Genomic DNA, 26,231 nt, shown 5'->3' with positions numbered 1-26,231 from the left:
ACATGGAGCCCAACTTGGGGCTCGATCCCACCACCATGAGATATGACTTGAGCTGAAATTAAGAGTCATCATCCAACTGAGCCACCCAGGTGCCCATAGCCTGGCATTCTTAAAGAAGTGTCAGTTAATACTTTGTTCTCATTCTCTTTTTTCTTTTCTTCTTCTTCTTTTTTTTTTTTTTAGCTCTTTGAGAATATCTACCTAAAAGAACCCTCCAATCTATTGACCTGTGACCCAGAGCTTAAAAGAATTAAAAACAAAAACAAAAACAACCTACCAGGAATAGTTTTAGACAGTAGGAAACCTGAGAAAGACTGCATTCAAGAATCAGTGAAGTATGTTGGGGCGCCTGGGTGGCGCAGTCGGTTAAGCGTCCGACTTCAGCCAGGTCACGATCTTGCGGTCCGTAAGTTCGAGCCCCGCGTCGGGCTCTGGGCTGATGGCTCAGAGCCTGGAGCCTGTTTCTGATTCTGTTGTCTCCCTCTCTCTCTGCCCCTCCCCCGTTCATGCTCTGTCTCTTTCTGTCCCAAAAATAAATAAACGTTGAAAAAAAAATTTTTTTTTTTAAATAAAATAAAAAGAATCAGTGAAGTATGTGAATCAGGGTCCTGGCTCTATTTTTGCTACTCAAGTGTTGTCTTTCATGACAACAGAAAGTGGCAACTGTGACTGATTTTGAAAATATTAATGGGGCATCTGGGTGGCTCGGTCGGTTAAGCATCCGACTTCGGCTCAGGTCATGATCTCACGGTTTGTGGGTTGGAGCCCCGCATCGGGCTCTGTGCTGACAGCTCAGAGCCTGGAGCCTGCTTTGGATTCTCTGTCTCCCTCTCTCTCTGCCCCTCCCCCACTCGTGCTCTGTCTCCGTCTGTCTCAAAAATAAACATTACGAAATATTTTTAAAAAAAGAAAATATTAATGTACAATTCTTTGAATGTTCTTACTCCGTGTAGCAGGAGCTGTTATCTCGATCCACTACTCATGTGCTATGAAGAGTTCTCATTGGCCTTTGCTTGTTAAGAACCAACTCATTCTGATAGGTGCCTATGGAAACAGGGAGCTGCTGTTGCCTGTTGGGACCTCGTTTGATAATGTTCAGCTGTGAACGCTCAACATTTAACCTGCTGGAAGTCTCAATAAATGTATATTAACTGTTGACTGACTGTACTAAATGAATAAATGAAGTTTGTTCGTGTATCAACAGTGCTGTGTTTTCTTCCGTGTCACAGCCACCAGCAGTTTGGAGAACGGGGAAGGCTGAACTGTATTAATATCAACAAATGTGGTTTGCCCCTGATTATACTTGTGACCTTGTGCAGGGGACTTGCCTCTCTAGACCCTGCTTTTCTCCTCTGTAGAGTGAGGGAATTAAACCAGGTAATCTCCAGAGTCCCTTCCTACTATTCCATCCAGTGATTTGTGTGTGATGTAGCACGTGTTCTGATATTCCTTACAATATTCGGGGCCAGCCGACTAACCACTCACTCCTCAAAGACTACACGAGCTGAGAGTTTAATAGGTAAGTAGAAAAGAATGCAAAAGTAAGGGTTTTCTCCTATTTGCAGCCTGAGCGGCTTTTTAGTTTATATTTCCCATGGTTAAGAGAGTAAAGAGTGGAACTAAGAGCATCAGAAAATATTTTTTGTGAGCACAGGACAATATTTTATTTAGATTGGTTAATGGGATAATGGTTGGTTTTATTCACAGGAAGGAATATGCTTTTCATATTCATAAGGTATTAGTGACTCCAGACCCATTTAATTTCTACACATCTGTTAAGTACAGAAAAAGGAAACCTAATGATCTAACAGAAAAACACACTTAAGGCTAACATTTGGTTCCCAGACCTATCATTCTCTTTGCCAAAATGAAGTTACTGAAGCTTTCATAGTAATTGTTGTGACTGAGCAGAGCAAAGGGACTCATGTACATTCATGCTGGTATGTATACACATGTATTTGCACCTCACAAGCCCATATTAGAACTTGCTATTTATTTCCTGAATGAAGCCTAAATTAGATAGTGATACTCGGCATTGTTGCTGAGAAATGGATTCACAATGTGTTCTTGTTTAAAACAGAGACAATGAGTAGACAGCGACACAAGCGCATTAAATTACTCTGCCCCAATTTATTTTTTAGAGCAGTTCTTGCTGAAAGGTCTTTCAGGAAGACAAGGACATTCAGGAAGTAACCCTTAGTCTCTGTGGACGAATGTGTTTATTGAGAGCGTGCTTGGTGAGAGGTATACAGACTCTGGTCTTAAAGCCCCTGTTCCAGCTTTATTTCCTTCTTGGTGAAACTTCCTCAGTTTCCTCATCTGGAACATAGGGTTCATATAGTATGGCTGTGAGGATCAGATGGGAAAACAATGTGGCTGCAGAAAGAAACAGTGCTAAAGGGCACAGAGAGGTCACTGTTAAGTCGAAACCAAAAACAGTTACTCCGTTACTGTTTTTATTTTTCACAAATTGCATAAATGCCTTGGCTGTCAGTAGCAAATGTGAAAATTACCTTGTCATAGAGGCTCACAGTGTTCCTTTCTCCACGCTATAACATAATTGTCATTATAATTTTACTACCACCAACAGCCAGGGTAGCTGTCCCTATCCTCACCTCCGTGACACCTCCGTGTGACAGCATACACCTGTGTGGCTTATGCATGAAATTAGCTACACAAATTGTGGAATACATGTACAGCTTAACTTGTTTTGCAATAATCTAAACATTGCAAATGTTAAGTGAAAATCAAACCAAAGATGAAATATGGGTACCATTTTTTGGTGACATGTATCACATTTCTGATTAGTCTTCCAATTTTAACATCTCTACTTCTGACTTAGTAAAAACTTTGTAATGTGTGCATTGTAGGAGAAAGTGGTCATTCGCTCCCATCCACCTTTGTACTGCTCCACGATGATGCTACCTAGCCAGGATAAACCCACTGTGGGATGACAAAAGCAATATGGACCACCAAGAAAGGAAATCACCATATTCCAGGTAAGTCCCTTTCTTCTCTATGTTCCCCATCAATACACGATTTGTTTTTCTGCAAAGCTCTTTCCAGAACTGGCAGTTAGGAAATAAAAATTGCTTATCTGTTCTTGAAGCTTTTAATGACTGCTTTCATTAATAACTCGTCACAGCTAAGAAACTACCCATGTATACTTCCCAGTGCCAATCCATCTCTTTTTTCTCCACAGACTCTTGGCTGGTACCCTTTACCAGACATACACCATCAGCAGCCAGTTCTGTGAATCTCGCAGTTGGTGAATCCTGCTGGTGAGGTTCCCTGCCTCCTCTGCCTATGCTTCCTTGGTATCAAAAGTGCCTTCTGCGGCTTTACCTGTTGAACTTCTCTGAAGAAAAAAGTTCTTCCTCATACCATTAACACGTTTATGGTTCCAGAGAAACGAAATCTAAGCATACAGCAATGTAAGAATCCAAATTGGTAGAAGATAAATACCAGGTAAAATGTACAGATGGAAGTTGTCTTCGGTGAATGTCCCCAGCCTGGCTAGTTTGGGGACGGAGGGGAGAGGAAGAAAGGGCTCACTCTGGGTGAAACTCACATTTGGAAGGTTTCACCTTCACATGAATGTCGACAAAAATTTACCTCATCCTTCAAAAAAAACTACCTGGTTGTTTCTAGGAGTTTCTGGAGGCTACCTGATTTGTGTGTGAAATTATAGCTGTTCAGGTTCTGTCAGCTCATTTTTCTCTTTGAAAGTCAAATGTCCTCGTGACACCTAAGGAAGGCTGCTGACCTTGCCACCAGGACTCACCTGAACAATCAAGGCAATGTACCACACAGCCTTCTTTTGAATAACTGCCTTAATAACATGTAAAAATGTATCCCATGGCTAAAAGCATGCGTAATCCCTACAATGCGTAATATTGAGAGTCCCCTCTGTGTATCTCTACCTCCTTACTGGCCCCTTTTATTAAAATCTTAAATATGGAAGCTTATATAATTAGAATAGATACAATTTGAAGTAAGAAAAATTTACTTGACCTCACGAAATGGTTTAAAACAAAAATCATGAAAGATCTTTTGAGCCATAAATGTGTGATTTTGACCACTGCCACTGCTAAACTCTGATAGAAGAATACAACATTTAACATTTTGGCAGTCAGTTTTAAAAGAAAAATCACGTACATGCGTATGCAATAACTTTAGATTTAGGAAGTGTTACTTTATAAAAATATGTATTGTTTGTCATACTTGTATGCTTCCTACTTACTCGGTGATATGATAGTCTATGATCAATAATATTTACTAATTAAATTTTAAAAAATAGATATTTTAATCATCTCCTGGCTAAATAAGCTATCATATGGCCCCTGGAAACTTCATTACTTAGAGGCTAGTATTCCAAAATCAGTTTCTAGAATCCATATAGTGTGAGACAAGAGACAAAGCTCATTAACTGCTGTTGTCTCTTTATGCCCAGGCCTTAGTCAATAATTTAAATCTTGGTGCTAATAAATAATTGATACTACAGTGGTATTTCTTTAAAGACCCGAATTTTCTTATAGCTTAGTTTTCTTAACACGCTTCAGCGATATTTTCCTGTGAATATCTAAGCATTGGCTTCTTAGGAGTCCCAGGGAACAAAAGAGATTATTTTAGTGTGAAAGATGCCAGATTTGCTTAAATAATCAACCAAGGTCCACATATGTTCACCTCCTCCCTCTTAGTAAAAATACAATTAAATAATGAGACTCAGCTACATTAAAGTAATAAACCAAATAATGGGGAAGGGCTAATGCTCAATAAAGCCCAAACTGACTTGTGTATTTGGACCAATGTCTTTCTCTGATTATAGGTTTTTCCAGAATTTTTATTTTGGTAATATCTACATAGCATAAAATTTACTATCTTAATCAACTGTATGTATAAGTTCAGCAGTACAACACAGTCATCATCGCCAACCATTTCGAAACTCTTTCCATCTTGCAAAACTGAAACTCTATACCATTAAATAATAGCTCCGCATTCCTCCTTACTCTAGCCCCTGGCAACTACCATTCCACTTTCTGTCATTAGGACTTTGATTATCCTGCGTGTGTTTCATGTAAGTGGAATCAGACAGTGTTCGTCTTTTGGTGACTGGCTTATTTCATTTAGCAGAATGCCCTTAAGGTTCATGTCTGTTGTTGCATGTGTCGGAATTTCCTTCCTGTTTAAGGCTGAATAATACTCCATTGTATGTATTTACCCACCTTTTGCTTACCCATTTATCTATCAGTAGACACTAGGGTTGCTAACATGTTTGATCTATTATGAATAACATTGCAATGAACATTGGTGTACACATATCTTCTCAAGGCCCTGCTTTCAATACTTAAGTATATACCCAGACTTAGGATTGCTGCCTCATATGGTAACTTTATTTTTAACTTTTTGACAAACGATCATATGTTTTCCATAGCTGCTATGCCATTTTATATTCCCTACAATAGCGTATAAGGGCTCCAGTTTCTCCACACACTTGCCAACACTTGTTATTTTCCTTTCTTTTTTTTTAAAGTAACCATCCTAATGCACGTGAGTTGGTATCTCACTGTAGTTTTGATTTGCATTTTCTTAATTATTTGTGATGTTGAGCTATGACTATATTTTTAAATTGTGTGGATATGAAACTCTTTTTCCTTCCATTTGATAATTCTAAGAAAAACAGCTAGATAAAAAGGAAATTCCAAAACTGTGGGAATAATTTTAGCACTATTCTTATCCTTAAAGGATTATTATATATTTGAAGGAAACAGCTTACTAAAATACAAATCGCTTTATCTTATATTCAGTCTACAGTTTTCCACACTGGCAATTCAACCCTACTGAGTTCACCCTATTCGTTGATTCATTGATTCATTGATTCATTCAGCAAATGATTCATTCATTGATTCATTCAGCAAATACTAAGAAAGGCTCTCAGTTGCTTTTACTGTACTGGTTTCTGGGAATGTATAAATCAAACCTTACTTTTCCTGTCCTCTAGTAACCTATCTCTAGTTGATGGGGCATTGTCTCCCTTTAGCTAAGTATAGGTCAAAATAGAGGAGGTCTATGTCATCCTACTAAGATGTCAGAGAGATCTAATTCAAAACTTTTGCTGCCTTTACCAGAGGAGTGACTAGAAAATGTTATTTAAAGTGAATTTCCTCATCTGAAAGGGAGGAGTAATTATTCTTACTTAGGGGTTTTGTTGATTAACCCCATGGGCATCGTAAAGTGGTTAACCGGGTGTAGACATCCCCATAATGACTTTCAGTCTTTTATTGGCACATACATAGCTAAGAGTTCACGAATATCTTACTCTAGCCCAGAAACATCGAAGCTTCCATGAGTTTAGAGATCTGTCACAATAACCATTTCTCTTGAGTGGTCCTTGAAAAAAAAATCAGTAAATGTAAGTGATCTCTGCTGTCAGTGCTTAGAAGTTATATGAAACAAAAACTGTCTGGGAAAATATAGGCATGAGGGAGATAAAATCATTTGCTGAGACTTGTACTTTAGAATTGCACCTCATCCAACATTTACTTTTCCTTAAAGAGACAAAATGGATCCCAGGACCTCCTATCTGGACTGTAGCATTATTTTGTGTATTCATTTATTTGAAGAAGGGAAATCTGCCTTCATGAAGAAAATGTACTGGTCGCAAGGAGTTGGACTGTTTTGATCTTGCACGGCAAGTTCTCACTACAAATTCATTAACTGAGTGGATTCCTAAGTGGCTTGAGTACAGGTAAGTAGCACTAATCGTGTGGATCAAAGCAGTATCCTTTTTACAATAATTATTTCTCATTGTGAAATTTTAAATTAATAGTCTGTTTTTCTGGTATTATATGGCAGTCTCATGATCCCGGTGATAGTATTGGCCCTTTGCTTTGCAATATTAAATAGAAATTAAGTTTGCCTTGTTAAAACTCAGAGCTCCATCCTGGACATTGACAGCAAGATGATTGGACACAGGAAGGGAATTAATGCAACCTGAGGAAGTGCCTCCCCTGCTCCCCATCAAGGGTACTCTAACCCTATAACCACTAGCCCCACGCACCTGGAAGCAATCCACTTATTTTCGAAAGCTTTAAAATTTTCTACAAACCCCATCTTGCAGTTTTGTTATTCTGTTGATACATTTTTTGCCCCAAATACAGATTTTGAATTTTTTTTTCTCATCTGGACACTGGGTAATTCTGGGAAAAAAGAAACTATTATATTTGATTCATTGTGTTTTCAAATTTTGATGCAGTGCCTTTATAAATTAGCCTATACTGATATAAAATTACGATTCAGGGTCAAAACTAAAAACTTAGACCAGATGGGAATATTTACCAATGCTTACTTTAAGATATAAAAATGTGAAAAAATTGAAGTAGAAAACCGTGCTGAAATGTAGCCACTGTTCTTTTGTTAATACAGTAGTATATATTCATTATAATTTATTTTCCCTTGAACCGTATTTTGTCTTTAAGTAATTTTGGTGTGTAAGAACAGAGTACTTTCACATTTGTACATTTTTTTCCTCAATAAAACTACGACTGCATTATTTGTCTTAGTATTTATCTCTGCCCTGGAATGTTTCTTGAAGTTTTCTTTCTGATTTTTAAGTTTCATTTCTACAGTATAATTTGCTTGTTTCTTTAGTCTGCTGCCAGGAAGTTAAATATAATAGTAAAGCTTTACCAAAAAGTGGAAAGTAAGAAAATGTGAAAATTGGAATCCCTACGCCTTTCTTCTTTGCTGAGAAAATTTTTTGTACCTATGTGCTTTGGGGATTTGATATTAGTCATTTGATTGACTCTACAAAAAGATGTGAACTGAGTCTTCTTAAATAAGATCATTCTCATTGTTCAATTTTTATTGTATAAAAAGTGATTTTAAAAATTCTGTCTAGGTTGTTTTTACCTCTATAAGGAAGGATATATATAGATATATTTTTAACTTTATCAATCCCTGTACCTATTTGTTAACATTTCCTTAAATGTGTTTTCTCCAGATGTTAAAAGTAAAAAGCCCTTGTTATTTTTTCCATTGTCACTCTTTACTACTTTCCATAGGAGGTATATTATGCACGCCAAGGACTGGAGGAAATAACAGACGTGTGAGCCCCAAATTATAGGCACAAAAATAACTTTCATAAAATAAGTTTTAAATGACACCACTTTCCAAAAAAGCCGACTCTAATTGACTCAAGCCTAGAAAGCAGTAACGTTAGGGAACATCAGACACACGTCCACTGATCCCAGAAAGTGTTCCACAGTGTGACATTAGCTGAAATGATGACATTCCCAGCTTGCTGCCAGCACATTCCAGGAGGCAGGCTGGGTATTTTGGTACTGGTCAAGCCGGTGTCCCCACCAGTATTACTCTGACATCGTTGAGATACGATTTTATTTAATCAAGCAACTCCTGAGAACCCAGCTCCATTGCTCACCTGCAACAGATAAAAGAAAAGATTCCAGGCAGAGAGATTACAAGAAATAAGAGGGGAAACTCCTTTTTGAATGCAGACAGAATCCTCACCCGGGCTTACTGACTGGAGCAGTCCGGGTTCCTGCTGTTTGCAGAATGTTACAGATGGCTGCCTGGGCAGGAAGCCCTCCCCCTTCCCTAACGGTGCTCTGGGGAATGCTGGGGGCCTGGAACCAGCCCTCTCCTTCCCTTCCAAACCTCTTCTCCAAACCCCTACTGAGAAAAAAAAAAAAAAAAAAAAAAGAAAAAAAAAGAAAGAGAGAGAGAAAGAGAGAGAAAGAGAGGATGAAGAAAAAAAAGTACGCCCTGGAAACATTTCTGCCAGTCTGTTTTTTAGTGGAATCTTGAATTAACCTCTTCACTCCCGATTAGAATAGCAATTTATAACTTCGCCGGCATCTCTTTAATGTCCAGAATCAATTCCACCAGCTCATTGAAGTACCCTACCATTTGGGTTGAATTATAATGGCACTTTTGAGTTATGCAACAATTTCAAGTAAGCGAAAGCAGGTTTGAATTCAGAAATAATTAAAAGTATTTTAGCACATCAAATATTGTATTAATAGTGTCTTCTGGTTAGATTCGTTCTTAAATCCCGTTGGAAAGTTTTGTTTTTCCCAGCTTTTTCCTTTGGTGCAGTTACTTTTTTTTAAGTACAAATTTGTTTTGGACCTCTTAAAGAGAGGTTAATTTCATAATCAGTCTTTTGTTTATAATTTGAAGGCAATTTCATTATCATAACCCTATTTGTGTCCTATTTAGTCTGTATTTTAAGGCTTACTGTATTTGTGTTTCTTAAAGGTGGCTTTTATTTTGTACTTTTTAAAGTTAGGAAATTTAGCTAATATATGTCTGTATCCAAAGAGCAAGCAGAAACTTTATGCTAAACTGTAAAATTCAATTTTATTTCTAACTTCATCATTGCCGTCATAGTAGAAACAAAATATGCCTGGGAAGAATATACTTATTTTGAAACATATTACATTTATTTGAGTCAAAAATAAGGTGTAGGGAAGGAAAAATAATTTTTCCCTCTACCCTTCTAGGTTCTTGGCTGAGACACCCACTATAATAAAAGATTAACAGGAGAAAAACAACTAAGTTTATTAACTGTATGCCTCCTGTATACATGGGAAATACCCACGAAAACTGAGTCACTTCCTGAGATGGCCTTAACTATCATCTCCAGCTAAGGACAAAAGATGTTGGGGGTGGGGGGTGAGAGGGAGAGTGAGCCACTTAAGGGAGGCTATCAGGAAAAGGGCAGAAAACAAGGGTGTGATTGTTATGCAGATTTTGGTTGTGACCTTCTCTATTGATAAAAGCTTTGAGAGCCATCCTTCTGTTCCTAGTGCTGAGAGAAAGGTACTTTTACAAATGGAGATTTCCCATATAAATTTGTCTCTTACAAAAAGGAGACTTCTACTCAGTTTGCAGAGCAATTCCTATATATGTTGTTTCTTAAAAATACTTCGCCTAGGTGCGCTGGGTGGCTCAGTTGGTTAAGCATGCAACTCTGGCTCAGGTCATGATCTCATGATTCCTGAATGTGAGCCCTGCATCAGGCTCTGCACTGGCAGAGCCACTCTCTCTCTCTCTCTCCCCCCCCAAAAAAAAAAAAAAAAATGAACTTAAAAAAACTCAGACTAAAATAATTCTTATGCCAAAGAAAAATATTTTACAGTATCAAATTCTGCTTCCTGAAAGTTACAAACTAAACTTGATATTCCTGATGATAAGCTGGTTAGATATATCATCATCTCAATGATAAAATATTATAACCATCTATAGTTTTACTCCATGAAAAGACAAGTAAAAGCTTAAAAATGGGAAACTATTGAAAATGTAGTTAAAGAATGTAACAGATGTAAGTTAAAAAGGAAAAGAACTTCTTTATTTCATATGGAGCAAATCCAGATATTCTGTGATTGACTACATTTATCTATTGATTAATTCACCAAATATTGAGTACCCTCTGAGTTTCAGGCCCCATGCTGGATATTAGGGATGCAATCATCAGTGAAACACACTATTTGCCCCAAATAAACTATAGCCTGGTGGAGTGATGATGTTTTTGGGTCCAGAAAGAATTCTTGACATGTCTTTGGTGCAAAAAGGTGATTTTATTACAGCACGGGGACAGGACCTATGGGCAGAAAGAACTGCACTGGGGTTGTGATGGGTGACTGATTACATACCTTCAGGTTGAGAGGGAGTTAGGGATAGTGTAAATCTCCAAGGAATTTTGGAAGCGAGGAATTTTGAGACCTTGAAGAAGCTAGTTATTTTTAGGAAAAGCTTATTTACTACTATCTAGTAAAAACTCAGTCATGAGGCCCTTCAGTTGTATATAAGTGGGCCATAAGCTTGGAATATGATTGCCAACATGTATCTTAGGGGGTTAGAGATAAAGGAAGTCTCCAAAAGAAGTTTTGTATGTTAAAGTAGACTTACAGGATCCTGGGGAGTCAGGCTAAGAGTGCCTTTTGCCCTTAGCAAAGTGTTATCAGTGAGGCATCTGAGTTCCTAGAGGAAGGTCACTCTGCCTGTTTTAAGGATTTGTCAATGGGATGTAGACAGTAAGGAAATTGAATTTTTCATTTACTTTTTTTAAAAATTTTTTAAATGTCTATTTTTAAGAGAGAGAGAGAGAGAGGCAGAGCACCAACAAGTGAGGGGCAGAGAGAGAAGGAGACAGAATATGAAGCAGGCTCAGGCTGAGTTGTCATCACCAAGCCCAAAGCAGGGCTTGAACCCATGAACTGTGGGGTCATGACCTGAGCCAAAGTCCGACACTTAACTGACTGAGTCACCCAGGAGCCCCTCATTTTTCATTTACTTTGTTTCCTACATCAGAGGACAAGACAATCTGGGGTTCCATCACCTGCTATCTTAAGCCCTTGTTTATGAGGGGATTTTTTTAATGTTTATTTATTTTTGAGAGAGAGAGAATGTGTGAGTGGGGGAGGAGCAGAGAGAGAGGGAGAGAGAGGATCTGAAGCAGGCTCTGTGCTGACAGCAGCTAGCCCCATGCAGGACTTGAACTCACAAACTGTGAGATCATGACCTGAGTTGAAGTTGGACTCTCAACTGAATGAGCCACCCAGGCACCTCATGAGCCTATCTTAAGACCTTTTATCTAAACACTTAGAAAGGCTAACTAAAGACAAGTCAGTTTGGCCGGCTCTCAACTGAACAAGCTCCAGTCATGATACCTGGCATCTATTCTGATTGGTCACTGCACCTGTTCCCATTAACCCCAAGCTGTACGCTATTTTTAATAGCATGCTTGTTTGGACACATTAGAAATTCATCATTCAAGATTCCTTCCAACAATGTTTTAAAATTGTATTTACCTATCTGTGTTTCATTTCTAGCTAAAAACAGATACATAAATTTTTAAAAAGTGGTGAAATTAATGAGTTTTTGAGCAATGTTTTTTCTTTGAGAAAAAGAATGATAAATGTAAACAGAAAGTCTCAACTCTTTTTGCCCTTGCCTTGCTTGTTGTGTGAGGGAGTGATGTTTGGAGCTGCCACAGTTGCGTACCTATGAGAGAAAGCTGATGGCATAGGTGCTGGCCTTGGCCCAGCAAACTTGAGCTACTCAGTTTCCCACTTGGGATGGGCTACCTCTGGATTTCTTATGTGAGTTATGTTGATAGCTTTCCTTCTTTAATCCACTTTGGTTTTGGAAATGTTACTGGCAGTCAAAAACACCTGAGCTGAAATAATATGTTTAGAGGAAGTAGAACTATTTTTGTTTCCTAGGAATGAAAACTGAATGGGTATACTTACATTCCAAATAAAGGATTTTGTAATATGTCTTTAATGAGTGCAGTTTTTCAAATCATAAAACTTCTTGGGAGGCATATTAAACTCTATAAACTCCATAAAATCTAGGTTCTAGAATTAAATATTATTTGCTGGATAAATAGTCTTCTCCCATGCATTCTTGGATTCCAAAAGTTTATCTGACTTTGATAGCTAACTTCAGGTGACTCTCAGCTTGCTGGTTTCAGAGTCAGTAGTGTGGTTTACAGTCATACCTTACAATTTGATCAACCACATCATAAAACACTCGATAGAGATATAGGCCAACACTTTCGAGTGAGAACCCAAGCCAAAAGCCAAATTTTCCTTCTCTGTGTGTAATTGTCATTGCCTCTAAATATCTATTTGAGAGAAATGAAAGATTATTGGGAAAATTAGGGTCTGTCAGCATCAGCCTACTAGCTGAATCATACCTTTTGTACGTTACATATTTCAAAACTCTCTCAAATGGAAGTGCCCACACAAAGGACACATTCTATTTTCATGGCACCTTTTGTCATCTAGCCTCCAGGCTTCCTTTCTTATAGTACAGTTGTCACTCATTCACATTAACACAATGATATACAAGAATATATATATATATATATATATATATATATATATATATACACCTGTGTGTGTGTGTGTATATATATATATATGTATACATGCACACATATGTATTTGGACATTCTAAACTACTGATGTCATGTAGTTTATTGCAAAATTACTGGGGCTTAGGGTTTTTTAAAAGATGCATTGATTCCCTGAGCATAGAAGAAAATCCTGCAGATAGATATCCTCAATAAAAAATACAAAGCAAACAAAACTGTGTGTGTGTGTGCATGTGTGCAGGAATGATCTCATTTATTATAGTTTTACTGGATAGTCAAGTAGAAAGAATCATAATAAAGATACATGAAAGTGGGAGGAAAAATCTATGTTGCTTTAGCATAAGATAAAACATGAAGTGTGCTTCAAGGAAAACATCAAGTCACACTGGAAATGCCTTAAATGTCTACATGTGTAATGATTCAGCAAGGCCCAACGCGCTAATGACGAGCCCTTGCTGCATGCCGCAGTGCTGCAAAGCAAAGCCATTCTTTTACGTTGCCCTTATCCAAGTCCATTAAGAAATAATGGTTCTAAGATGAAAGTCTTGTTAGGGTTTCAATGAAAATGTTTGGCACACCATGATGAAAAGTCAACAATCTGCTTTTAACAAGAGACACTGGAAAAACGTTGGTTAACATACCACTGAAAATATTAATTCTCCTTAATGGCAGGATGCAACATAGCTTTTTATAGTTTTTGATCCATGTCATAAATTTGGCTATGACAAAGGGGATACTCCAGCTTTAACTCACTGGCAAGAACATTAGTTATTTTCCAGCCCTAAAAGTTTTGGCCCTTAGTATTCTCTGTAATGTACCAAAGGACCAGATTATTCTGGTCCAGGATAGATAGCCTGTTTCTGTGTGTGTGTGTGTGTGTGCATGCACATGAGTGTGCAAGCACACACATATTTGCACGTGGATACATAAGTGTAGTCAATGTATGTGTGTCACTAGCACGAGTAGTTTTCTTTAAGCTTTTGGAGAGAGAGAATAAGGAAAAAATGCTACAAGTCTCAAGTACTGGCCAGAATTCCACAATTTGCAAAGTTGAATCAATGAGGAAGATAACAGCCTTGTGGACCATAATAACTTGATCACTATATGCCTGGATATGCTGCCCACTTCAACTGAATGTGGTTAGAAAAAGTATTATTTTTTCCTATCCTTTTTTCCCTCAGCATAAATATAAATTTTCAGGTTTTAAAGATGTAGGAATAACAGGGGGGGAAAGGACTCCTCTCATTTGCTCAGGACAATGAGTCTTGGCTTCAGAACTTACATTTCAGAACAGAGTTATTCTTGTCCAAATCCTAGTATTCTGTCTTAGTAAAATAGATATACATATGTGATAAATATAACTTCAGTGCCAGACCTTAACATTTTATCCCCACTGGCTTCTTTCTGCTTTGTCAGTGAGTGGACTGTTCGTTCCTTTTTTTTTTTTTTTTTTCAGAAGCATTGACAGAGGATTTTTTTTTCATTGTATAAGTAAAGGAATATTTGCTAATGCAATAATTCTTTTTGCTATGATTGAGGGACATAATTGTAATAACGTTTTAAATTTATTCCTGATGGTTGGATTTGTTTTTCAAACAACAAAAACCCATACATTTAAAATATGCTAATAGGTTTGTTTCCTCTATTTTAAATTTAATTGTGAATCCAATGTCTTAGAACAATAAATGAGAAAAAAGATGAAGTGTGAACTCCATCTGTAGGAAAAATATAAAATAGCTTACCAACAGAACATCTTAAATGTTTTTTTAATGAATAGGAACATGCATAGAGTGAATTATACTTTAATGTTGTTTCCTTATACAAGTAGTTCTTAAACTTTCATAAGGATAGGAATCACTAAGCCGATATGGGGGTGAAGACTTGTTAAAAATCAAAAGTTCTAGACTCAGAGATTCGAATTCACTAGATCTGGAGTATAGTCCAGGAATCTGCATTTTATTTTATTATTTTTTTTAATGTTTACTTTTGAGAGAGAGAAAGAGAGAGAGCCTGCATGTGTGCATGCATAGTGAGGGAGGGGAAGAGAGAAAAGGAGTCACAGAATGCAAAGCAGGCTCCAGGTTCTGAGCTGTCAGCACAGAGCCTGACCTGCAGGGCTGGAACTCAGGAATTGCGAGATCATGACCTGAGTCAAAGTGGGCCACTTAACTGACTGAGCCACTCAGGCACCCCCAGGAATCTGCATTTTAAACACTTTCCCTCTACCATTTGGTATTAATGGTACTAATCTTCCTATGAAGAATTAAATCTGGGACAAAGGATTTGTTCTCATTCATATTCCTACAGGTTTTGCTGTTGAAGGATTAACTTTGTACACTCCAAAAAAAGTGTGCTCCTTCAAAAGGCACAGAGCCTTACCCAGTGCAAGTTTTCTGTTTCTTTTCTTTGTATTCCTTTTTTTTAAAGTTTATTTATTTATTTTGAGAGAGAGAGATGGTGGGAGGGACAGCAGGGGAGGGTCAGAGAAAGGGGGAGAGAGAAAGAATCCCAAGCAGTCTCCATACTGTCAGTGCAGAGCCGATGTAGTGAGGTGGGGCTCAAACTCAGGGACTATGAGATCATGAACTGAGCCAAGATAAAAATCACAGCCTTAACCCACTGAGCCACATAGGCGCCCTCTTTGTATTTCTTTAACAACATATGGTGGAGAGCTAACATCATACTTTTATGTATGTATGTATGTATGTATGTGTGTATGTATGTATGTATTTAGTGGCCTGTGATTGCACAGGATTGAAATAATCTTACTTTTCAGTCAATGTATTTTTATTGGTTTATATATACTTACCCTTGCAAAATATGTATTATTTTTTTAAGGTGCACATATGCTTAGTTTACATACATAGTACTGTGTTATAGATCACATTCTTTTCTATACTTTTCATTGACCTCTCTGTCTTTAAAGTCAATTTATGTTGTGTAATCTAACCCATACCTCAAACTGCCCCACTGTTCTCTAGCTTATGTACCATCCATGTTTTACCCTTCCATTCTGCCAGGATGGAGTCCCACATTGCCTCCAAATCCCCACCCTTAAAAAATGCTATAATAGATATCCTCTTACATATACATTGATGAGCCTGTACATATCAATTTCAAGGTGAGTATAATCAATTTATGTTTTAAAACAAACTTTAGCCGAGGAGAATAGGGGCTTCAAAATTTCTGTCATTTGTTTGGTGACCTTAGGAACACAGAAGAAATCTATTTATGATACCCTTATGAAATACATAGTTTATTCTATGGAATATTTGTTATAATTCATCTGTTCCTCACTTAGTGCTTTCAAGAGTGATGAGCTTATTTAAGAAGAAGAAAAAAATGCAGAGAAATAAAAATTATCCTCTCATGATTGCTTTTAATGGAAGAGAAATAAATCATATTTTTCCCTAAAACTACTTAGATTAACTTGACTAAAAACATATTCTTTTTTACCTGTGATTATCAATCCAAATATAAAATCAGTCCAAATATATATACTGGTCTGAATCAAATTTACTGAATAATTGAATTATTTTGAAAAATCTTTTATGGCATTAGCAGTTTTTGAATTTTATATGTAAGTAGTGGTATTTGAGATTCATATCTTTAATAAGGCACATGCTTAATAAATCAGTCTGTTGATTTCATATTTATTGGATGACCTTTCACATCCTTGCATTTAATGAAGTGTTACTGTAATTTGATTTGTTTATGTGGTGCCTCTCTCTTTATACTTGGAATTATCTTGCCAGAGAATATACAAAAGCTGCTATGCAAAGATCAGCAAATATCTTTAAAACCTTAACAGCAGTTTAAAGGCAACTTCAGAGCACATATTAGAGACCCTTTGCACAGCCCCTGAAAACATAGCCATGTGGCCATTTCTGTTCTTGATTTGATTTCTGCACACTTTTAACTGTTAAATGTCCAGAATGATGGCTTGAATAGCATGTTCCAATTCAATGAGATTTCATATAATATATTTTAACCAAATTAGCAAGGGCAGTTGTATTGGTTAAGCATTTCAATGAGATAAGAGGGGGGAAAAACACTTTTTGGTGGAATAAAGATCTGAAAGCACAATTAAGTCAGTGTGGAAATGAAATTTAACACACAAGTTGCTACTTAACAACACACCATTTCAAAGAAATATTAATGGAGTTGATAGGAAAATAGGAGGTCATGTCTTCATTTATTACTTTGTTGATTGGGGAACGAGATAGGTTCAAGTTGTAGGCAGTGCTCCGTCTCCTGAAATTCCCCCGTAGCGTGAGGTGATCACATTTATTTCAGCTGAAGTAAGCTTTCCCTCCTAGAAGTCTTATTGGACAGAAGGCATTATAAGCAAGTAGAAGTAAAGATGGGAAGAGGAAGCACCTGTCTGAGACCATGCTCGTTCCTCCTCCATCCAGGTCCAGTACTTCTGCAGAAGTGTTCAGGCTCCCTAAGAACAAGTTTAGGAAGCACCAACTGTAAAAAGCAAAGGCCAAAAAGGAGCTGTAAATGCCACCACCGTTTGGGCCTGTTTACAATGATTAAAAGCAAAATGAATCACAGTGGGTTTGAGAGTACAGGAAGCTGAAAGGGTATCCCTGCCTGTGAATTTGGTGCCGACTGCAGAAGTGCCCTGGGTTAACCCTAAATGCACGGACACATACTTTTTTCACTCTACTATAATCTCCACCGCTGGGTCATGTATAAACTCCATGTAGGACAGCACAGACCTAATTTGAGTTTGTTGTGCTCCAGGCAGCTAACCATTAACAGAAGAAAGCTTTACAACTTATTGAATACAGTGCATATTTTCTCACTTAACCCTCATTATCCTCTGAAGTAGGAATAATTTAGTAGTAGGAAGAGGGGGGAAATGCTTCATGGTAATATCATGATACCCCTTAATATTCATTGATACTGAGTATGCCTTTTTGTGTTTGCACTCTCATTCATGGGCAAAGCACTAAATGTTTTTCAAATCTTGGGAACCTTCAAAAGTAGGTTTTAATGGTGGACTGTGTATAAAAACCATGTCAGGAATCACAAAGAAAAACAATATTTTATTGGCTTATTCAAAAAACACAATAGTTATTTTCAAAGGGAAATAACAGATAAACATTGTTTATATAAGGGTAATTCAGAATTACTTGGCCGCACTCATGTTTGTTGATAAAACTGAAATGAACTTTCACTTAGATATACTTTGAAGCCTAGCTTCTGGCTTGGTTCCAAGGGTGGAGTGAAGGAGAAATGTGTCAGCAGTCTGTCCTGATTGTATTCAGAGTCCTATGCTGAGTACGGGACACCACTTCTCTTCCCTTGCACAGACCCAAGGAAAAGCAAGGTCTGGCCCTACTATTTGTAACACTTTTAAAATTTTCTCTTCCTTTCTGATAGGCAGGTGGGAGGCTGAGAGCTGTGATAGTACCATTTAAACACTGTATCATTAATGTGTTATACGTCAGTACTAGCTTGATACCCATATCCTTTAATTAGGCCAGAGAGATTCTGTCACCCATGTTATTCTCAGTGTTGTTTCGAGACTGGTTGGTTATTGATAGGATGAGTTTTAAACACACCAGATAGATATGTCAAGCCTACACAAATGTCTGCCCAAAGTCCATTTTCCATCAGCCACATAGTTCAAGTATTCCGTGCATATTCAACAAAAATTCTGATGATCTACATAGCTTTCATATATGCATAGTGAATCTGTAACAAAGGGATAAGAGATACACAGCATTTTTAAACATTTTATTTCAGAATCCTAGAGGCTAGTGGCTACTTACTTTGTTTTGCTTCAGAATTTAGCACCACTTGGGTGATGTGAGAAAGCTAACCAACAAATAAGTTTGAGTGGAAAGACATTAATTAAGGTGATGTCACTTCCATAGTGGTTCTCAATCTCGATTGCATGATGGAGCCATCTGACAAGCTTTCAAAAAAATACTAATTCTCAGGCCTGCACCAGACCAACCAAATAAAAATTTCTGCAGATTATACAGGGGCAATTTGTGAATGTTCCTCTGATACTGCCATGGTTCAGAATTATTGAGCTCAGCAATAATTTCTATCAAAAACGAAGCGATGGCACGTACGTTCTTTTGAGTTTCGCTAGTTTATTTTCCTGATGATAGATACACTGCTGGTCCCTAACTGAGTTCAAACTTCATGTGCAGACACCTAAGTTTAACCATTCATAACTTTACTCACCAAAATCCAGTTCAAAGGTCTAAAAGCTTATTAGAAATGCAGATCTCAGATTCTAAGATTCATCTGAGAATCACTGAATTATAAGGTCTTTTAACAAGGCCTTCTGGGAGGTTTGCATACACATCCAAGATTGGGAAACACTGATACAATTTCAGTGATAGGAAAATCTTTTCAAGTTAAGTGTTCCCTGTTTTTGAGATTTAATTTTGCACTAGAAAATAAAACGAGCACTATGTTAAAAAGGGAACAGGGGGATGTTGTGCCTCAAGTTTTTAATGTGCCGGAAGTCAACCAAGTGGTGAGTTTTCTCAAGATGATTCACAGATACTCACTCTGGTCATGAATTCCTTTCATCTGACACCTACTTTCATTTACTAATGGAAGTGCTATCTTTTCACATATGCTTTCTTTCTTTGGCTCTACAGTGAATTTTTCATCCTATGTACAAAAAAAAAAATTGCAACAGAAGGCAATACAGCCAAGTATTGAGGAATGAGGGAATTTGGTGATTGGCCACTAGTGACTGGCAAACTGGGACAGCAGGATCTTGAGTTTCCAACAGTGAGTCTCATAGTTCAGACATTCAGAGCCACACTAAACCTTCAGGTAAACAACCTTAACTTGAATGTGGAATTAACTGCTTCTCTTCAGTGCTTCATTGAATTCCTCTTCTTGTGTTTTCTCTTTAGTCTCACCCTGAACTTGTAACAGGGAACAAGTTGGAGAAAAGCAGGCAAGTAAACTCATCTCAGAAAATCTAGGGATACTTGCCGATTTTAGAAATCATATCCCTGATAAGACCTTTGTGAAACAAATTCTTGGTGCACAGGAAGGCAGGAACCCTGCCTTGAATGTGATTACTGGTTCTTTGCATACTTTGAGTAGATTTCCAATAGTAAAAGTTTCCTTCTCTGCCCAAACCTCTCCCTTTCCTAAGAATGCCCACAATAGCTGACATTTATTTACATTTGATATTTACCAGGAGCTAAGTACTATATATGTATTAATTCATCAAATTTTCCTAAGAAAATCATGAGGACGGTAAAGCACAGTATTTTTTTTTAATGTTTATTTATTTTTGAGAGAGAGTGAGTGTGAGTGGGGGAGGGCAGAGAGAGAAGGACAGAGGATCTGAAGTGGGCTGTGTGCTCACAGGAAGCCCGGTGAAGCACAGTATTTTTAAAGTAATCTCTGCACCCAACATGGGGCTCAAACTTACAACCCTAAGATCCACAGCCACTTGCTCTACCAACTGAACTAGGCAGGTGATACAAGCACAGTATTTTTTTTAATGTTTTATTGATTTTTGAGACAGAGAGGGACAGAGCATGAGCAGGGGAGGGGCAGAGAGAGAGGGAGACACAGAATCAGAAGTAGGCTCCGGGCTCTGAGCTGTCAGCACAGAGCCCGACGCGGGGCTTGAACCCACAAACTGTGAGATCATGACCTGAGCTAAAGTCGGATGCTTAACCAACTGAGCCACCCAGGCACCCCACAAGCACAGTATTTTTTAACAAAACTTAATTTTTAGAAGAGTTTTAACTTTACATAAAAATTGGAAAGATAGTACAGAGAGTTCCTATATATCCCACACCCAGAGGTATTAACATTGTAATTAACATCTTACATTAATACAATTAAGGAACCAATCTCAATACATTATGTTTAACTGAAGTCCACACTTTATTCAGGTCTTCTTAGTTCTAAGTGTCCTTTTACTGTTCTGAACACAAGATTGTTAAAGAAACTTCCAAGATTACACAATAGTAGTTGACAGCTTGTCTTTAAATCCAGACTTACTCCAGGAGTCCAAACTTTCAAGCACTCATTATAATGCATCATGAGAGTAAGGTATGTCTATTAAATCACACATCTTGAGAAGAAACTACACCAAATATACAGGAAAAAAGCATCTTTTCTATAGTTGTGGCAAAGCCAGTACAATCTGAGGAATATCTGATTCCATGGAAAGCTTACATGTGACATTTGTGGTCAAACAACCAAGTCCCTCTCCATCAGTTATAAGTAAGTAGTTAGGCTTCAGTTTCCTTTGTGGAAAATGGTCATAATACCATATGCAAGGGCTATTGAGAGGATTTTTGTAAAGACTAAGGGATATCTGCCTGATTCCAACCTACTTAAGCAATACATATTTTTTCACTTCTTTCCTCTTTTTTATGTCCCATACCCATATGTGTCTATGCTCAGTATTTGTAAAGAAAAATGTCATTACTGAAAGGTGATAAAATGTTGGAATGACCTCACAAGTGAAAATTCTGATATTTCTCTTTGCATTGAAGAAGTTGATTGGCCACCATCTGCATGATTTTCTTATCATTGGCTCTATGACAAAATCACAAGGCTTGATCCAAATGACGATTTAAGGCCACTGCAGTTGTATTTTTACAATGTCCTATCTCCTTACCTCAGTTTCTTTATATTTAAATAACTGGTATGCAAATCTCATAAGAATGATTTTCCGCACAAGTATCAACTCAATATTTTGAGGCTTCTTTTCAACAATTGGTCTGGTTTTCCAAAAGAAAGTTGGATTCCAGCGTGTTCCTACTGCTTCCTGGTGCCTGTAACAGCACCAGGAACAGGGAGTTCATCTTTCATACACACAACATGGCTTTGGCAACAGGGCGAAAGTGTCTGTCCAGCCAGGAAAAAACATTCACACACTCCCACATGTTCACACCACCCACATCCAAAAGGCTGAGTCTGGAAGCTGCCTTTAGAATTGTCATCATGTTCCGATACGGATCCTGAGGCTGAGATATATCCATATTCTGCAGTGTCTCAAACCTACTCAGCGACTCTTCCATTGCTATCCTCTCACTTCCCTCTTGTTTCCTTCCCTGCTCCTGCTTCTATGTCTCTCATTACATCTATGCTATTAATGTTGTAAGAATGTCATTTAATTACTTTAACTAAAATGTGCAGAATGTGTTAAAGCCACAAAAAAGGCTTTGAAAATTAGATGTTTTAAACTTTGTGGACTGCATTTCCCTCATTAACTATAAAAAAAGTATGGTCTCATTTAAATTTACATGTAATAAAAAATTTTTAATTTTTGAAAAAATATAAGTACAAACAGAAACCTAGTTTAGAAATGCCAACTCTTACCAACTTAGGATGCTAGTTAATTTGTTTCTACATGAAGGGAAACATCTTTATCATACATCAATAGATCTAGGAAATCGAATTATATGAATAGAGGGCTCAAAGGAGACTGTGAAATGTAAGTTTCCTCCAGAAATTCCTTAACCGTTCCAAATAATATTATTGGAAATCTCCAGAAAAGATATTTGATGACTTTCTGTAGTAATATGATATTTTTAAAATCTCTCCTCTCCTATATTCATATCTCATGAGAAATAGAGGATTATCATTTCCCATTAATATCCCAACAAGCTTATACTAGCTCTGCAAAGAGGGCATGTATCTTACATGAGCTCTGACTGGCATTGTGAATCAATGAATAAGGATAGAGATGAACACTCTCTGTGCATCTGGGTGGCAGCGTAGCCTAGTAGTCAAGAGTGTGGGCTCTGGACATACACAACATAAATTGTCTGGTGCTGCCACATTTTCTGTTTTTTGTTTTGTTCTGTTGTTGTTGTTTGTTTTGTTTTGTTTTTAGCTAAATGATCTTGGAAAGTTAATTATCTATTTCCTTATCTGTAATTGAGGTAATAATACTACTCAACTCATCAAGTTATGGTTAATGAATTAATGTATTTTGAGGAGATACAAACACATTCGATAAATAGGATTTTTTATTTCCTGTGTAATAGACACTGTACCTCTAGAGATATTTTAAATATTTAGTCTCCATTTAATATCCTCATATTAATGATATAATTGGACATTATTATTTCCATGTTGTGAATGAAGAAAGGGTAAAGCGGAGTTAGAAACCTATTCAAGAGGAGTCCATTAGACAGTGGCAGAATAGAGAGTTGAATTCAGAATTATTTTACTTCAAAGCCCATCATGAGGAGGCAATTATCTCTCCCTAAAAATGATACCATAGAATATGCTCTAATTTTATTTTACAATAATTTTAACTTTATTAAAAACTATTGATTAAAATCACTTTAGTTCACTTTAACTTTCCAGTGATACTTTAGACTTTACTCCAAGAATGTGTAATGTACCTTACAGTGAAAGCAAATTACTAGGTCTTTTTGTTTTGTTTTCTCCCTTTGCTCATATATTTAAACAGCAACCATTTGTTGGCTACTTCAGTATAAATAATGTTGGAAGCAAAATGAAGATCAAAAGTATTAATGCCAAGTGCCACTTATCTAGGTATTATCAAAGTGGAAGATATGAGACAACTCTTCACTCAACGTACGATAAAATATTCAACATCATCTAATTACTAACATGAGTCACACAGGAAAGGAAATGCTATATAAGCTGTGAAGGGTTTTAGATAGCTCAATAAAAGAAGTAATTCTTGAGCTAGGAATAAAATAGTGGGGAGAATTTACCTACAACATGCAAGGCATTCCAGACCAATGATATAGTGTGAGGGAAAGTGTGCAGGTAGAATTGAGTATGGCTTATTTGGAAAAAATGAGGAAATAATCTCATTGGAGCAAAAACTGAGTTGAGGAGATATATGAGCTGAGACTGGAAAAACTATTTAAAAAGCATACTATGACCAACCTTGGATGAGAATTTGCAATGTTTCCATTTTATCCCATAGGCATTTGGGGTCCACTGACAGTTTTTGAGCCAGGATAGTTATGTGATGAAATCAATATTTAGAGAGATTTCAAAATAATTTTGCATTTAATACTGAATTATTTTAATTCCTTTTCTTCCATCTAAACTTTGTGGAGGAGGGAAAATGGGGATAGGATTATGCAACTACCACCAGTCTCAGTGAAGTAAGACCATCTCCATGTCCAGTCTGAAATCTCTGTACATTATGGTTTAGAGGAAGAGGTAATGGAGACCACTAAAATATTCCTGGTGACAGGTGATGGAAGACTAATGCATTGTGGGGGGATGGATAAAGATATCCTGAAGGAATAGCAAGAACTTTGGAAGAAAATGTCAAAAACAGTCATACAAATGTCACGAAAAGTTTACCTTCCCTATGGATGAGATTATTAGGATACTACAGCTAGCTCATAGAAGGAGGATTGAAAAGAAGCATGAAAACAGAGAAATACCTTTGCCCATGCTACTGGAGAATGGCAAGGCCCTCCTAAAAAAAACTGAAGAAATCCTTCTAAATTGTTCAAACTATGACAAGCCGATTTCAGGAGCACCTGAGTGGCTGAGTCAGTTAAGCATCTGACTTCGTCTCAGGTCATGATCTCACGTTTGGTGGGTTCAAGTCCTACATCAGGCTCTCTGTTGTCAGTGCAGACACTGCTTTGGATCCTCTGTCCCCCTGCTCTCTGCCCATCCCCTGCTTCTACACAGTCACTCTCCCCCCAAAAATATATGAAAGAAAATGTAATGTCAGAGAAAGATGTGTGGAAGTGAAAAACATGTTTGCTGAATTTGACACCGTAAACATGATGGCAGAAAACATCTCACCTTAGAATATAGAATATATGAAACATAAACCAAGCTCCAAAAAGACTCTTACACAAAGAAGAAAAGGAGTAAAATGAGGAAAATTAAGATAGATGTATGACAGACTAAAGGATTTGGTCTGTTTTATATATTTCCATATATAAAATAGAAATTAAGAAAAGGTAACAGAATGGATAAATCAGAAGCAAGTGTTAAAGAGACAATTAAAAAGAAAGTTTTTTGCGTTGTAAAAAAATATACTCAGAGTATAAGAGATTGTCAAGTTTCAGGGAAAGTAGAACAAGTAAGTTGTTATCTATACTTAACCTCATGCATTTTGAATTATAAGATCAACTTTAAAAAATACTATAAGCATCCAGATGCAAAAATAGTTTAACTGCCAGAAAGTGATGAAGTCATGTTTTCAATGTTTGGCAAAATTCTATGGTTAGCCAAATTCATTTATGTGAAAGACAAGCTGGTGGACATTATCAGACATGCAAAAGCTTAGGAAGGATGCTACCCTCATACTTTTCTGGTAAAGAAGACTCAAATACATGCTGTGATAGATTGGAGAATAATACAAAAGAGAATGGAGAATAATAGAATGAAAGAAAATTGTGGGGAAAAAAAACCCCAGAAAACATAGAATAAGTCTGTCTAAATCATTGCTTTTGCAGATTAACAATAATGTATGTGTCCAAATATTCTTACTTTTTTGTATGTAAATATAAAAATTAGTCATTTAACATTGATATGTGCATATCAACAAAAACTTGGAAAAATAAGAGGGAGATAAGAAAGTGAAAATTATGATTTTTACAGACGATATTACATGGGTTAGTTTTCATTATTGACACTTAGAAAAACATTGGTTTAAATATTTTTAAGTGAAAAAGGATAGACTCAAGTAGTCTTACTTGAATCTGGATGATGTGTATATGGAGCTTCACTGAGTTCTTTTAATTTTGGTTCTGTTTCAATATTGTCATTCTAACCTAATATAAAAATGATCACCAAAAACCCACCCAAAGAGTTTTTTTCCTTATGGAATGCAACAACTGAATTGGTAATGCAACATAGAAAGAATTCAAATGTTATTACTGTAATAAACAGATGCAAAGTAGATTATTTTTGCTGTGATTAAAATGTATTTTACTAACTAAAGAATAACCACTGCTTCCATAAGAAGTAGATATAAAGTATCCAATTTATAAAACCACAAAAGACCTCAAATAATCAAAACAATCTCCAGAAAGAAGAACCAAGCTGGAAGCATTCCAGCTTCCTGATTCCAAACTGTATTACAAAATTATAGTAATAAAAACAGTATGGCATTAGCATAAAAACAGACACCTACAGCAATGGAACAGAATAATGGGTCCAGAAGTAAGTCCATATATGTATGTTCAATTATTTTTGACAAAGGAATCAAGAATATACAATGAAAAAAGGATAATCTTTTCATTAAATGGTAATGGGAAAGCTTGACAGCCACAATCAAAAGAATGAAACCAGACCCCTATCTTCCACCATACACAAAAATCAACTCAAAATACATTAAAGACTTTAA

General features: G+C 36.9%; 1 long non-coding RNA gene across 1 annotated transcript; it reads left to right on the top strand.

Annotated features, from left to right (window-relative positions):
• Positions 1-852: 852 nt before the first annotated feature.
• LOC122487950 lies at positions 853-26,231 on the top strand. The gene is made up of 4 exons (XR_006298514.1): positions 853-2,999; positions 3,203-3,468; positions 6,556-6,748; positions 19,540-26,231. It is a non-coding gene; the product is annotated as an uncharacterized LOC122487950 (long non-coding RNA).

The sequence above is a fragment of the Prionailurus bengalensis genome, chromosome A2 (genome assembly GCF_016509475.1).
Source record: "Prionailurus bengalensis isolate Pbe53 chromosome A2, Fcat_Pben_1.1_paternal_pri, whole genome shotgun sequence".
Classification (NCBI taxonomy): Eukaryota; Metazoa; Chordata; class Mammalia; order Carnivora; family Felidae; genus Prionailurus; species Prionailurus bengalensis.
The sequence above is the reverse complement of the archived record's forward strand: the minus strand, read 5'-3'. Positions and strand labels throughout refer to the sequence as shown.